General features: G+C 35.7%; 1 protein-coding gene across 29 annotated transcripts in view; it reads left to right on the plus strand.

The window, feature by feature from the left end:
* LOC106876966 (transmembrane and coiled-coil domains protein 1) overlaps positions 1 to 14,629 on the plus strand; it is a 307,482-nt gene that overhangs the window by 231,862 nt on the left and 60,991 nt on the right. The window lies entirely within an intron of this gene.

Below are 14,629 nucleotides of genomic sequence, written 5' to 3' on the forward strand. Positions count from 1 at the left end.
GTCAAATTTTTTGAAAAATATAATTCTTTCAGAAAAGACCATTTTGAAATATATTTACTTTATGAGGTGGTATCAAAAGGTTCCAAAATGAGTTAGGTTTAATAAAAAATAACTTCTTTACCTCAGTTTTAATATCTTCTTTGATGTTGTCATCTTGCGCAGTAATACGTTGGTCCCAGTGTTCCTGCTATTTTTGGAATCCGGCCTGGAAGCCGTTTTTTGTAAGCAAGTTGAGGACCCTCTGCAATTTGCTCTTGATCTTGACAACAGTGTTAAAATGGTGATCTTTGAACTGCATTTTCATGTTGGGGAAGAGATGGAAGTTTGCATGTGTTAAATCTGGCAAACAGGAGGTGATACCATGTTGTTTTTGGCGATTAACTCATGAGTGAGATCTCGATGACAAGGTACATTGTTGTCGGGAAGAATTCAATTCTTCGTGCTCTACAGATCCGGTTGCTTTTGCCAAATGTCCTCCCTCAAATGTTCCAAAACATTGTTGATTCTCTGACAATCTTCATACACAAGCTGATGAATTTTCCCCACATTTGCAGGGGTGATGCTTGCGGCAGGTCTTCGAGATTGCTCATCGTCTTCCAGGGATGTTCTTTCATTCTTGAAGCACCTGGCCACTCGAAACATTGCGTGTGACCCATTACCTCATCACAACAAGCTTGCCGAAGCATGCTCAATGTCTCTGTAGCAGACTTCCCAAGTTTAACTCAAAATTTCATGTTGACTCTTTGTTCCAACTTCCTGTCCATAACAAAAATCACATACTACAGCATACTCAAGATCACAAAAACACAAATTTCACAACTTGCAAAGTAAGCACAGCAATATAATTCAGCACACTGCCTCATGAAGGTCACTGCTAGCTCTCACTGTGCACACAACCATGTGCTGCCACCTGTTGGCACACTACAGAACTAGTCCAGGAACTTTTTGATATCATCTTCTCAATGTTGAATCATTGACAGTGTTTTTTGTTCTTTAAATAGTGATTTGGACTCATGAAAAGTATTTTCATCTTCCTTCAGACATTTTTGTTACTACTCATTTCTTCTTTCCCATATACATAAATATTATGTATATCATATCCCAGAAGGTTTTAGGTAACATACTGGTTATATGCAATGTAGTTTGCTCTGCATCTTTGAATAGCTTCCTTTGTGCCCTCTCTTTATCATATTTGTATTTAATGAAGTAATAGCAATGATAGCATATATATATATATATATATATATATATATATATATATATATATAGTGTTAGGAAGGGCATCCAGCTGTAGAAACTCTGCCAAATCCGATTGGAGCCTGGTGTAGGCATCTGGTTTCACCAGTCCTCAGCCAAATCGTCCAACCCATGCTAGCATGGAAAACAGATGTTAAATGACGATGATGATGATGATGATATATATACATACATATAGGCAGAAAGAGATATAGATATATAAAAAAACAAAACAGGAAGTTGTACAAATGTTTTCAGTATTATTTATTTACCATTACGTATGTTTCATTTGCTAATAGCAATCACAAAGTTGTGCACATTGGAAAAACATGTCAGAAATTTGCTGTTAGAAATTCTTTAGACAGAGAATCAAATAATACTATAGTATTATAATTCTAGATTATTATTTGATTCTCTACCTGAAATATTTGGGGGTATTTCTAATAGGAAATGTCTTACATGTTTTTCCAACATGTACAAATTTGTGATTCTCTTTTAGCAAATGCAACATGTATAATGGTGAATATAATGGTGAATAAATAATACCAAAAAAGAAATTTCCAGCTTCCTGTTTTATTACATAATTTCCAGAATTTTCAACTCTAATATGTGCCTCACATCAGTACAACAGTGACAGCAAATACATGCCTCAAGAGGTTACAGCTTGGATTTTACCCTATCAACATAAAATATGTATGTGTGTGTGTGTGTGTGTGTGTTGTATTTGTTTGTCATTAGACTGTGGCCATGCTGGGGCATTGCCTTGAAGAATTTTAGCCACATGATTTGACCCCAGTATTACTTTTTTTTTATTTAATCCTGGTACTTATTCTATTGGTCGCTTTTGTTGAACCACTAAGTTTTGGGGACATAGACACATCAACACCAGTTGTCAAGTGGTTGTGGTTGGCAGGGCGGGGGGAACACTGATACAGAGAGAGAGAGAGAGAGAGAGAGAGAGAGAGAGAGAGAAATGTATATACAATAAGGTTCTTACAGTTTCCATCTAAAAAAAAATCCTCTCACAAGGCTTTGGTTGGCCTGAAGTTATTGTAAAGAAACTTGCCCAAGGTGTCACATAGTGAGACAGAATCCAGAACCATGTGGTTGGGAAGTAAACTTCTTACTACACAGCTGTGTCTGCACCTGTGTGTGTGTGTGTGTGTGTGTGTGTATTATTTAGTAACAGTTTGACTCAGTTCTATGTAACTTAGTTTCGTAGGCTTGTAGAGATTGAATAAGGCATGTCCAAAATGGCTTCTACATGTTGGGCCACTATTGGTTAATGCAGGTCACATGCTGTTGTTTAACATATTAGTGGCATCAAATCTTTATTCCTAGGACCACACGCTAGGACAGGATATTGGTCAACAGCCCACAACCCTCTGTCTGGGAAGTAGGGTATGATCTATTAGTGACCTCAGTTTGCTGATGTGTGTGTTAGTGTACATGATACAGTAATCTCTTACCATGTCATGGTTCACCTATCGCAGTTTATTATTTAAGCTCATGCTGATTCTTCTGTGGTGGTGTTTTGCATTTATAGTAAAATAAATATATACAAATTATAGAAATAATTTTTAAAATATACAGTATGGTACTGTTCCTACTTTACAGAGCTTCACCTATCGCAGGGTTTTTTGGAATGTAACACCTGTGATAGTAGAGGGATTACTGTATATGAGTATGTGTATCTGGTGCGTGTCTATATGTATCTGATGTACACATACATACAGCAGTTATACACACGTAAACTAGATACACATACATGTACATACCAGGTACACACACACACCAGATACACATACACCATATACATGCACATGTCACCATACACACATATGCACATGCCTGATACACACACACACATGCCAGATCTGGTTACCCCCTAAAATAGGCTGTTGCAACTGTGTGGCTTTGAATCCAATACACCAGCACTGTAGCACTTACACACACTGATACACATACATACACACTCAGACATACTCAATGGATATGCACATGTGCACACACACACACACACACACATACACCAGATATATATATGCTTACTCCACCAATCAGCAGTATCTCTCAATAGTAAAATGAATGTGCACCACACACATGCCCACAGCATATGCACATGCACCAGATACACACACACACACACACACACCAACTAACTGGTGTAATAGATCTTACCCTACTTCCTAGCTACTCAATAATATCCAGTCCTATCATGTGGTCCTAGGAATAAAGATTTGAATTGATGTCACTACCATATTAACCTTTAGCTCACTTTGGTGCATTATGTCACCTGTAGCTGCAGGCACATTGTGCTGCATTGAGAGGGGAGAAATCTCATGGGGGTGGGGATATGATACTCCTCTTGTGTGCTAAAGGTTAACAGCACTATGTGACATGAATTGACCAATAGCGACCTAACACCTAGAAACCATCTTTGACTTTTCTCATTTGGTCTCCACAAGCCTGACAGGATAGGTTCGTTTGATGAGCCTGCAAAACTTTAAGCTGCATGTAGCTGACTCAACTGTTAGTAAATAATATATGCAACACCCACCAAATGTGTTGAGCACCACTTTCTTTCATTTGTGTGAACTCACTTCTCTCTATATATATGTATATATATGTGTGAGTGTGTGTTTGTATATGTATATCATCATCATTGTTTAATATCTGCTTTCCACGCTGGCATGGGTTGGACAGTTTGACATGAGCTGGCCAGGCAGAAGTCTACACTTGACTTCTGTGTCTGTCTTGGCATGGTTTTTATGGTTGGAAACCCTTCTCAACACCAACCACCCCGCAGAGTGGACTGAGCGCCTTTTATGTGAGAGAGATGGACATAATATCATTTGTGTGTGTCTTTGTGAATTCCAGATATTAACTAAAAATTTGAAACAGGTAAAACAATTTTATAGAGTAAGTATCTTTAAAAAAATCTAATAAATCAAAGTTTACTAAGGAAAGCATAGCATAGTCATACAACATGAGTTAACTAGGGATCTTCTATGCATTTATTGAACTCTGCTAACAACTGCTTCTAAATTTCTCCAAGTAAATCCCTTCTCCCCTTAAAAATAAGACACATTGAACGATGAAATCATGGATATACAAAAGCATAATTGTTATCCTTTGAATACGTTTTTTTACTATAAATCTGCTTGACCACTGCTGACTTAGAATTAAACAACTCAGTCATGGGTGGTAAATCCAACTATATGATGATTACTGAGTGGTATGACAAGCTTTGTATGTTTCATTTCCTGATTCCAAACTGTTGGATAATTTTTTTTTTGTAGCTTTTTAAAAAATGTTCTTATTAAGTAAGACTTCAGTAAGAAATCTGATGTCCTTAATAGATTTTATATTTTCATTTTCTTGATTAGTTATCCATCCGTCCACTGAAAAGTAACATGTTTCTTTCCTTTTGCAGTAGCTACACCATTACTGGTATTGCATTGTCAAAATAACCATTAACCTTTCGTTGAATGTTGTACATTAACATTTCACATTTTCACAGAACTTGTGTTTTAACACTCTGACATAATCAGCAATTGCATGTAAAGGACAGTTTCATCCTTTACATGTTTTGAACAATTTTTTCTGCATGTGATTGCATTACTGATTGTTTCAAAATACTTTCAGCTTCTTAGTATATTCTTACTTTTTACTTTTACTTTCATATTAATATTTCATGTTTTTAAATTATATAACTGCAAGTTAATATTAATCTTTTTAATTTGATGTCGTTGTGTGTATCATAAGCAGGTGTTGGTGTAATGGACATACTACACTAATGTTTCACTCCTGCTCATTTCTATTGATTCTCAGGCAGCGTTTATGTTTTTAATGCTGTTGACACCATTGGATTGAATGATACTGCCCAGGTGTCGAAACCATGATGATATTCATTTGGCAGCTGATGATGGGAATGTATATTTGATATGCTTGTTTGTGTGCTTGGTATTTGTTAACCTGAAAAAAGGCCTTTGACAGAACCCCTTGCTCCCTCATCTGATGGTCAATGCAGAGGCTTGGGGTAGATGAATGGTTGGTGAAAGCCATCAATCCATGTATAGGAATGCTGTCAGTAAGGTGAAAGTTGGCAATGAGTATAGCAATGCATTTAGTGTGCAAATAGTTCACCAAGGATCGGTTCTCAGCCCCTTCTTGTTTATCATAGTCCACCAGGCCATAACAGAGGAAGTTAAGACTGGCTGCCCATGGCGATGACCTTGTTGTTATAGCTGAATCTCTACTTGAATTAGACAAAAAATGTCAAGTGTGGAAGCAAAGGCTTTAAAGTCATTTGAGCAAAGACCAAAGTCCTAATAAGCAGGAAAGCATATGAATAACTAACCCATTCAGGGAGATGGCCCTGCTTGATACGTAGAAAGGATATATGTAGAAATCCCATAAGGTGTACCCAGTGCAAGCTCTGGGCACATAAGAAATGCAATAGAATCACAGGAAAGGTAACACAGAAAGCAATCTTTGTGTGTGGCAGGTATGCAGGTGCGATAAACACTAAGAATGTATTGGAAGTAGATTTCCTCAAATGTCTGGTGGGGGGTGGGGGATCCTTAGAAGTAGTAGATAATTTCCATTGCTTAGGTGGCCAAATTAGAAGTTGAGGAAGTTGCTTTGAAAGCATAGTTCCTAGAATATGAACCAGCTGAGCAAAATTCAAAGAGCCTTTTGTTGGGAACAAAGGTCCTCTTCTTCAGAGTGAAAGGAAGAAGCTATGACAGTTGTATATGGACAGCTATGCTACATGGTAGTGAAACATGGGCTGTGAATGGAGAAGACATGTAAAGGCTTGAGAGAAACTAAACCAGCATGCTCTGTTGGACATTACACATCTGGCAGAGCATACTGGTTTCATTTCTTTCAAGCTTTGTCAGTGCAACTTTCATTCTTGCTGCCTTACCTTTTATTTGTAGATAATATTGGTTAACAAAGAAGTTGTAGTTGTTTTTTTAGTATTATTTGTAATCCTTTAAGTATAAATTCTTCTGGGAATCTTTCTTGAATTCCCTGTGGCTATTTGTCCATCCAGAATTCTGTTGCTTCTATTCCTAATTTGTGGGAGAATATTTGTGTTGAGACTGGTTATGTCAAAACTAATCAGGATTGTCCCTTTATCTACTCTTTCTGGAACATGGTTTAGGAAATTCATGTCATCTTTGATAAAACTAGAGATAATTTGCACAATGGTTTCAAAATTATGCTCAGTAAATTTTTTAATTGTTGGGATATAGGTGTTGGCCCTGCAACAATCCAATGTAATTTTAGGTAAGATGGTTTAGAAATTTTCTCACGTATTTGTGGGTCCTTTAACCTGTTATTGACTTCTTTAGATTTCTGAATTTTTGGTAGTCTGTAAAAGTTTCTTGTTTATCATTCTTGAATTTATCCATTTATTTACCAGTTTTATTCATTATTAGTTTATCTGCATTGGTTTCTAACTTCTTGTAGAAATGTCAGACATTTAGTTGTTCTTGTCCATGATTACATGGAGGCGCATGGCCTAGTGGTTAGGGTGTCAGCACCATGATCATAAGATTGTGGTTTCGATTCCTGGACTGGGCGGCGCGTTGTGTTCTTGAGAAAAACACTTCATTTCACGTTGCTCCAGTCCACTCAGCTGGCAAAAATGAGTAACGCTGCGATGGACTGGTGTCCTGTCCAGCTGGGAACACATACGCCATTGAAACCGGGAAACTGGGCCCATGAGCCTGGCTAGGCTTTCAAAGTGCGCATTTATTTTTTTATTTATTTGTCCATGATTACAGTATCTCCTCCTTTGTCAGCATCTTTAATAACTATTGAGGAATCTTTCTGTAGACATTCCAGTGCATTTTGTTCTTCATTCATCATGTTTGCTTTTATATAGCTTGTCAGAGTGTTTTGAATTTGCTGATCTTTTCAGACACATTATGTATTCCTCCAAGTGTTCATTGGAGGTTTAAATCCCATTTTCTTTTTCACAAATGATCGATTGCCATCATGTTTACTTTTGGAAGAATTCCCATAGGTGAAGTTCTCTGGAAAATTTCTCTGTATCTTTTACAAAATCTTTTCTGTCAGGTTTTGGCAGTAGTATAAATTTAAGTCCATATACCAGAAGTTTTATTTCATTTTCCATGAGGTTTCATTGAGATACGGTTATTACATTTGGATCACTTGGCTCAGTATTTCTTCGACCCTTTGTATCATTAGGATTTCCTTTCATTTCTGCTTGGAGCTCCAGTTCCTAAAGAAGGCTTCTTGTTCTGTCTTTCCATTATTCTGTTTTGTTGGAGGGAGGGTGTGCAGACATAATGTCACCTGCCTTGGTATGTTGGTATGTTTTCAATAAGTTTCTATTGCTTTAATGGTCTATTTTGGTCTGTTCTTCCATTGTTTCGGCTATGTTGGTATGTTGGATTCTTCCTGGTATGTTTTCTTTGGTTTGGCAGTCTATTTTGGTCTCTTCTATTATTTGGAAGTATTTTGTGAATGTCAGGGTTTGTCTTGGGACAAATTATTGAATTTTTTCCTGTTTTTAATGTTTACATACAGAGAATTATAGGTTTCCACCACATATATAAGTTTATATATATGTGTTTATATATATATGTAGACATATATGTATTTGTACACACACACACACACACACATATATATATACACACACACACACACACACACACATATATATATATATATATATATATATATATATATATATATATATATATATATATATCTCATCATCATCATCATCGTTTAACGTCCGCTTTCCATGCTAGCATGGGTTGGACGATTTGACTGAGGACTGGTGCAACCGGATGGCTACACCAGGTTCCAATCTAATTTGGCAGAGTTTCTACAGCTGGATGCCCTTCCTAACGCCAACCACTCATATACACACACACATCATCATCATTTAAAGTCCTCTTTCCATGCTGGCATGGGTTAGACAGTATGACTGGAACTGGTAAGCTGGAGAGCTGCACCAGGTTCCAGTCAGATTTAGTATGGTTTCTACAGCTAACACTTTGTAAGGTGGTTGGTGTTACAAAGGGCATCCAGCCGTAAAATCCCTGCCAAGAAGCCTCGTGCAATCTTCTGCCTAGCTAGCCGCTGTCAAACCAGCATGAAAAACAGATGTTAAATGATGATTATCGCATGCACACACATATGTAACAATGGCCTTACCTCATAGTGCACCAAGACACATTCTTCTGCAAACTTGTAGAAGGCTTCAGAATTAGTTTTTATTTTCCCCACCATGCTGGTTTCTCTTTCTGTGCTTTCTCTTTCATGGGAGAGTCTATCTTCAGTCTCTAAAGAGTGCCTTTTTGAGGTAGCATTTCTCACTGTCATTAAGTTGTTTATTTAAATGATTAGAGATCTTTATTATATGTCTCATAACAACTCTCCTGCTGATGACGTTGTTCTTGTAGCAGAATCTGTGGTGGAACTGGAGATGAAATCCCAGGCATGGAAGCAAAACCTGGAATCAAAGGACCTTAAAGTTAATCTGACGAAGGCCAAAGTTGTTGTTACATATATACATGTACACCCAAATTACACACACCCATATACACACACAATATATATATATATATATATATATATATATATGTGTGTGTGTGTGTGTACATATATAATATATACAAATGCATTTCATCATTTAATGTCTGTTGTCCATGTTGATTTGACATGGTTTCTATGGCAGGATCCCCTTCCTAACGCCAGTTACTTTATATAGATAGTGTACATTATAAGTGTAGGTATGGTTAGGTGCTAAGAAGTTTGCTGCACAAACACATGCTACTGTGTTCCTTCCCACTGCATGGTACCTTAGGCAAGTGTCTTCTATTACAGTCTTCAAATGACCAAGGGCTTGTTAGTGGATTTGATAAACAGGAGCTAAAAGAAGCCCATTGTTTGTATATATATATATATATATATGTGTGTGTGTGTGTGTGTGTATTCCCTTGTGTATGTATTTGTTCCCCACCCCATTTACAACTGGTGTTGGTTTGTTTATGTTCTTGTAACTTAACAATCCAGCAAATGAGACCAATAGTAAAAGTGCTAGGCTTGTAAAAAAGAACAAAATACATTCTGGGGTCGAGTTTGCCGACTAAAATTCTTCAAAGCAGTGCCCGAGCATGGTGACTGAAACAAGTAAAACATAAAAGATATGTGTGTGTATATATGTATATATATATAAATTCAAATGATACATATATAAATAGTATGTAATTATACATTCATACACACTTTCTATATATGTATAAGTTGTGTACATATATAAAATTGTACACATAGGTGCAGACGTGGCAGTGTGGTAAGATGATTCTGGGTTCAGTCCCACTGTGTGGTACGTTGGGTAAATGTCTTCTACAACCTTGAGCCAAGCAAAGCCTTGTGAGTGGATTTGGAAGAAGGAAACTGAAAAAACATTATTGCCCCATCTGATTAACATTTATTCTGCAGTCTCCAAAATCATTTGGACGGAAAAAATATGAATTCCGTAGATGAGGTCAGAACAGTACTGGAGGATTATTTTACATCATGGGCAAGTGAATTTTGGAAGACGGGCCTTGCAAGTCTACCGGATAGATGGAAGAGCATTGTAGAAAAGTATATTTTAGATTAAAAAAGAACTTTGTTTATCTTAATTTTGAAAAATAAAAGAAGTATTAAAAAAACTGCATTATTTATGGGATGACCCAATATATTATGGTTGTATAATGAAATATGGTGTCTCTACCAGCAATGAATGATTTTTTTTAGTTTGTCTGAAGTCACAGAAATGTCTGTTTCTGACCTGTTGCCTCTATTTAATCTGTAACCATGGCTATGCTTTCTTGTTTGTGTGTGTGTGTGTGTGTGTGTATGAATAGTGTAGCTGAGAAAAACATTTTTGTCTTTTAATAACAAATATTGGTCCTGTAGTTACTCTACAGATCTTTTTGGTATTATGATGGGTTTCTTGGAATCTGCTCTGGTTACAGACCTGACTGGTCTTTTTCTTCTCTCTCAAATAAACTAGCACTTCCCTGATCTGTTCGGATGATGTTCTTCTCACAACCTTAGGTACATCTTGGCTATCCTTTGACTGTATCCAGAAGGCCCTCCACAAGTTTTTAAAAAATTATAATCTATCTATCTCATTCAAAAACAGTACTGAAATAGCTAACATTTTAGATGTGAATCTCAATTTGGATGCTAAATCTCAACTTAGATACTAACTTCTATAACCCTTACCATTAGCTGAATGAGTCATTATATTTCAGTGTCTGTTCTAATCACCTAGATTTTCCTTTATCAGTATAGTTATTGGCATTTCTATTAGGATCTCTAACCTATGAGCCAATAAGGATATCTTTAATAATCACACCCTGTATTATACTCAGCCCCCAGCACTCTCACCCTGAAACAGCAACTTCTTTGAGAGAATCTCATATATTCTCAATACTAGGTTCAAAACTAAATTTGAGCTCCTCTTTCCTGGTATAGAATCTCTGGCCCCCAAGTTTGCTCCTACTAATCCACATCATGCCACTCACTAGCAGTATTCCCCTGTGACCAATACACATCCAGTACTCTGGCCACCCCAGAGGTGGAATAATTTCTGGCCTCCTGAGCTTAGCCCCCTAACACTACACTGGATTTTAAAACCTCCAAAGGCAGAAAACAGGACATCTCATGGTTTGCATCCTCATTCTCTTTCCAGGTTAAATCTTTACCCAAGTTATATTGCAATATATCTAGCTTTAATTTCCCATCCCACAATAAATATTACCCCATCTTTAATATATCTATAAAAATCTCATACTCCACAATCCCTAAATTGGGATCTATAATTACCTCCTCCAATAGGTGCAAATAGCTACCTTATCGTGGGCCCTATGAAGCACTCATCTTGCTCCTACTCTAACCACAGTCAGGGTGGAAGCCAGATGAGTTCTTCATAGGTCGTACCCACATTAACAGTGATGGTAGCATTATTACCCCTGGTTCATGAACCATAGCTCTTGTGATTGTGGTGAAGCCCCCTCTCAGCTCCAGATGAGAATTGATAACACTTGTGGTTCTCCCTTGGGGATAGTTGATTTTATAAATCAGCATAGGCTGGAGATTAAGCATAAGTCTACCAGTAATGATAAAACCCTGTAATAGTTGGGTTTCCCAATTATGTCTGTTAGATGGAGTTTGTTTACACTATATCATGGTATATGATATATATGATTTATGATATACAACATGGTAAATGTCTGGTTATAACACCACATTCCTACCAAGCTAAGGTCTACATTGGGGACACTTGATTTCAAGTATCACTACCAGGCTAACCTGAGCTCATTTTCAAATGAAGCCTCTAAACTCTCTACTTCCTTAGCTAGATATATACATCACAAGTCACAGGACATTATCTTACCTTGTCCTGGTCCATAGTTAGTGAGGGTACTCCATATATTGCTAAGCATTATAATACCTCCTTACTCAATAGATTTTCTGATGTGATTTTTTCATGTACACATAAGTTTTATTCCACATTTGCTCATTATTAAAAGTCTTTATAATTTCTCCTAATTGTGGATGAATTTTTTACTTTTTATCCGAATATGTAAGTACCAAATTTCCTTATTCTCTTTCTCACAACATACTTTCCTCCTCCACTACACCCACTCCTACTACTTTACCTCAGTGCTTATCTCTTCCTGCTTCTCTGTCTGGTTAGTTGATATTTCTGACTGATTTTATGGTCTCCTTAACTTTATCTTTAATTGCTCTACTATATGAATCCATCACACTTCCTTTTGCTAGGATGATTTTAACTTTACTTTCTCTCCTTCTTTCTTCTCTCTGTTTCTTCTGTTCTATTCTATCCTTCCTTTCTTATGATCTAGAAGTCGTCCTCCCTCCTCATTCCCTCACCCCTCATCTCATTCTGCTTCCTCTCTTCCTTTAACTGTTTATTTCTGCTTGCTCTACTATATGAACCACATTTGCCAATCTTCTCACGACGAGGGGAGCTGGACTTATGGCAATATCTTCATGTGACTGGCTACTAGTTACATACCCATAACTTTTTGCATATTTCATCTGCAATTTATGGTTAGTATAGTTATTCCATAACTATGGGTTTCCTGAAGCAGCTGTTGAGTTATGAAATTACATATTTTCTTATCTTATTCCATGCATTTTTTGTGGTTTTTATTTGTGCACCATGTAAATATAATTTATATCAAGCCTAACTCTCTTTATCTCCATTAATGTCTGCATGTATATATGCATATATATATATATATATATATATATATATATATATATATATATATACACACACACATATATATATCTAAAAACATACACACGTGTGTGTGTATAAATATATGCATATATGTTTATATGTATATAAGTACATATAAATATATATACACATGTACAAATATGTATATATGTATGTGTGTGTGTCTCTGTATCTGTCTGTTTGTCTGTGTCCTGTCTGTCTGTCTGTATATTGGTATGCAGATGTATAATTGTATTTGTACATATGTATGGATTTCCTTCTTTTACATATATATATATATATATATATATATATATATATATATATATATATATATATGTGTGTGTGTGTGTGTGAGTGAGTATGTATGTCTTTATATGTGTATGTATATATGTATACATGTAAATGTATGAACACACACACACACACATGCACACACACACATGTATTTTCTTTCTATATATATGCTGGAATCTATATAAAGTATTTGCTTGCTATTGCATTAGCCTGTTTATTGTCCAATCTCAACAGTTTTATCACTGTAACACCCCATTTCCTTTTTCTCCCCACCCCATCTCTCTAAATCTTAGATTATCTCATATTGTATCAGTCTCCAATTGTTTTTTCTGTCTAAGATCCTATGGTCAGTTATATGTACAATGTTTAAATGTTTTTGGACATGCATATGTATTCCATCTTTTTTTTATGCAACTATTTAATAGTCATTTATATAAGGATTCACTATGCACCTCTGTATGTGTGTGTGTGTATATCACAGAATCTAGACCTTCAGATGCTGTTACACATTGCTGGTCACAGTGTGCTTCCAGCTCTCTCTTGATTGTGCCATTCTTTTTACATCTTGATACAAAATTATCTAAGCTTACATATTTCTGGAGGGCTGCTTCTTCTCCATCTATATAAAGGCTTTCTCAAATAAACATGCATTTCATTTTAGAAGCTTCAAAGAAAAAAAACTCTAAAATGATGCACAAGCACTCAGCTGTGAGTGCAGTGTATCATATAGCAGAAATAACTGTGAGCTAATGAAGTTGATTATGTAATTCCTGTTCCCTTGTCACTTCTTTAATTTCATATTATATTCAGTACTCCACTAATGCTTTATTCTGAAGCATATGTATATCGATTCTAACATCAGGTTATTAGTATTACTAAGCCTTAGTGAAATCTCAATATATGTGTGTGTGTGTGTGTGTGTGTGTGTGTGTGTGTGTGTGTGTATGTATATATATTCTTAAACAAGAATATTATTGACAGTGACTTTGAAGTTCTGGTTAGTTGAACTGCTGAAATGTCAAAGTCACGGTCAATAATATTTTTGTTTAAGAATAATAAATTTGTACTCTATAAATGTATAAATTAGCTCATCAGATTAATGCAAAATTGTTTTTATTATAACTGAACATAAAAGCAAACACACACACACACACACACACACACACACACACACACACACACACACACACACACACACACACATATATATATATATATATATATATATATATATATATATATATATATATATAATATTAAGGACAAAATCCAAAATTACAGGTAAAAACTCAATTAAACCTTGGTTCTTTTCCCTAAAACTATATATATATATATATATATATATATATATATATATATTTTGTGATGTGGTAAAGTAGAATAGAAGTTGGTCAGCTAAGAGTGTAAAGATAATGTTATAATAAGAAACACAAGTCTTGTTAATTACTGCTACCCAGGGTTTCATGGTTGAAACATTTATTTTGTTGTTTTTTAAGCTGAGAACAAGCTTGTTTTTATTATATATATATATATATGTGTGTGTTTGTGTGTCATATATATATATATGTCAAACATCTTGCAGATGGCTGCAATCTGTCACCTGTATTAGTATGAAATGACATCTAAAATGTGAACTGTATGTTTACATTGGCTGTTGTTGTTGTTGTTGTTTCTTTGTTATTTGTTTATTTATTATTGCTGTTGTTGTTGATGATTGTTATGGTGATGATGATGATGATGATGATGATGATGGTGGTTTTCTTCCTGAATATCTTATATTGCTTTTTTTTTTTCTTT

This window comes from Octopus bimaculoides, chromosome 23 (genome assembly GCF_046866305.1).
Source record: "Octopus bimaculoides isolate indiv1 chromosome 23, ASM4686630v1, whole genome shotgun sequence".
In the NCBI taxonomy this organism is placed as follows: domain Eukaryota; kingdom Metazoa; phylum Mollusca; class Cephalopoda; order Octopoda; family Octopodidae; genus Octopus; species Octopus bimaculoides.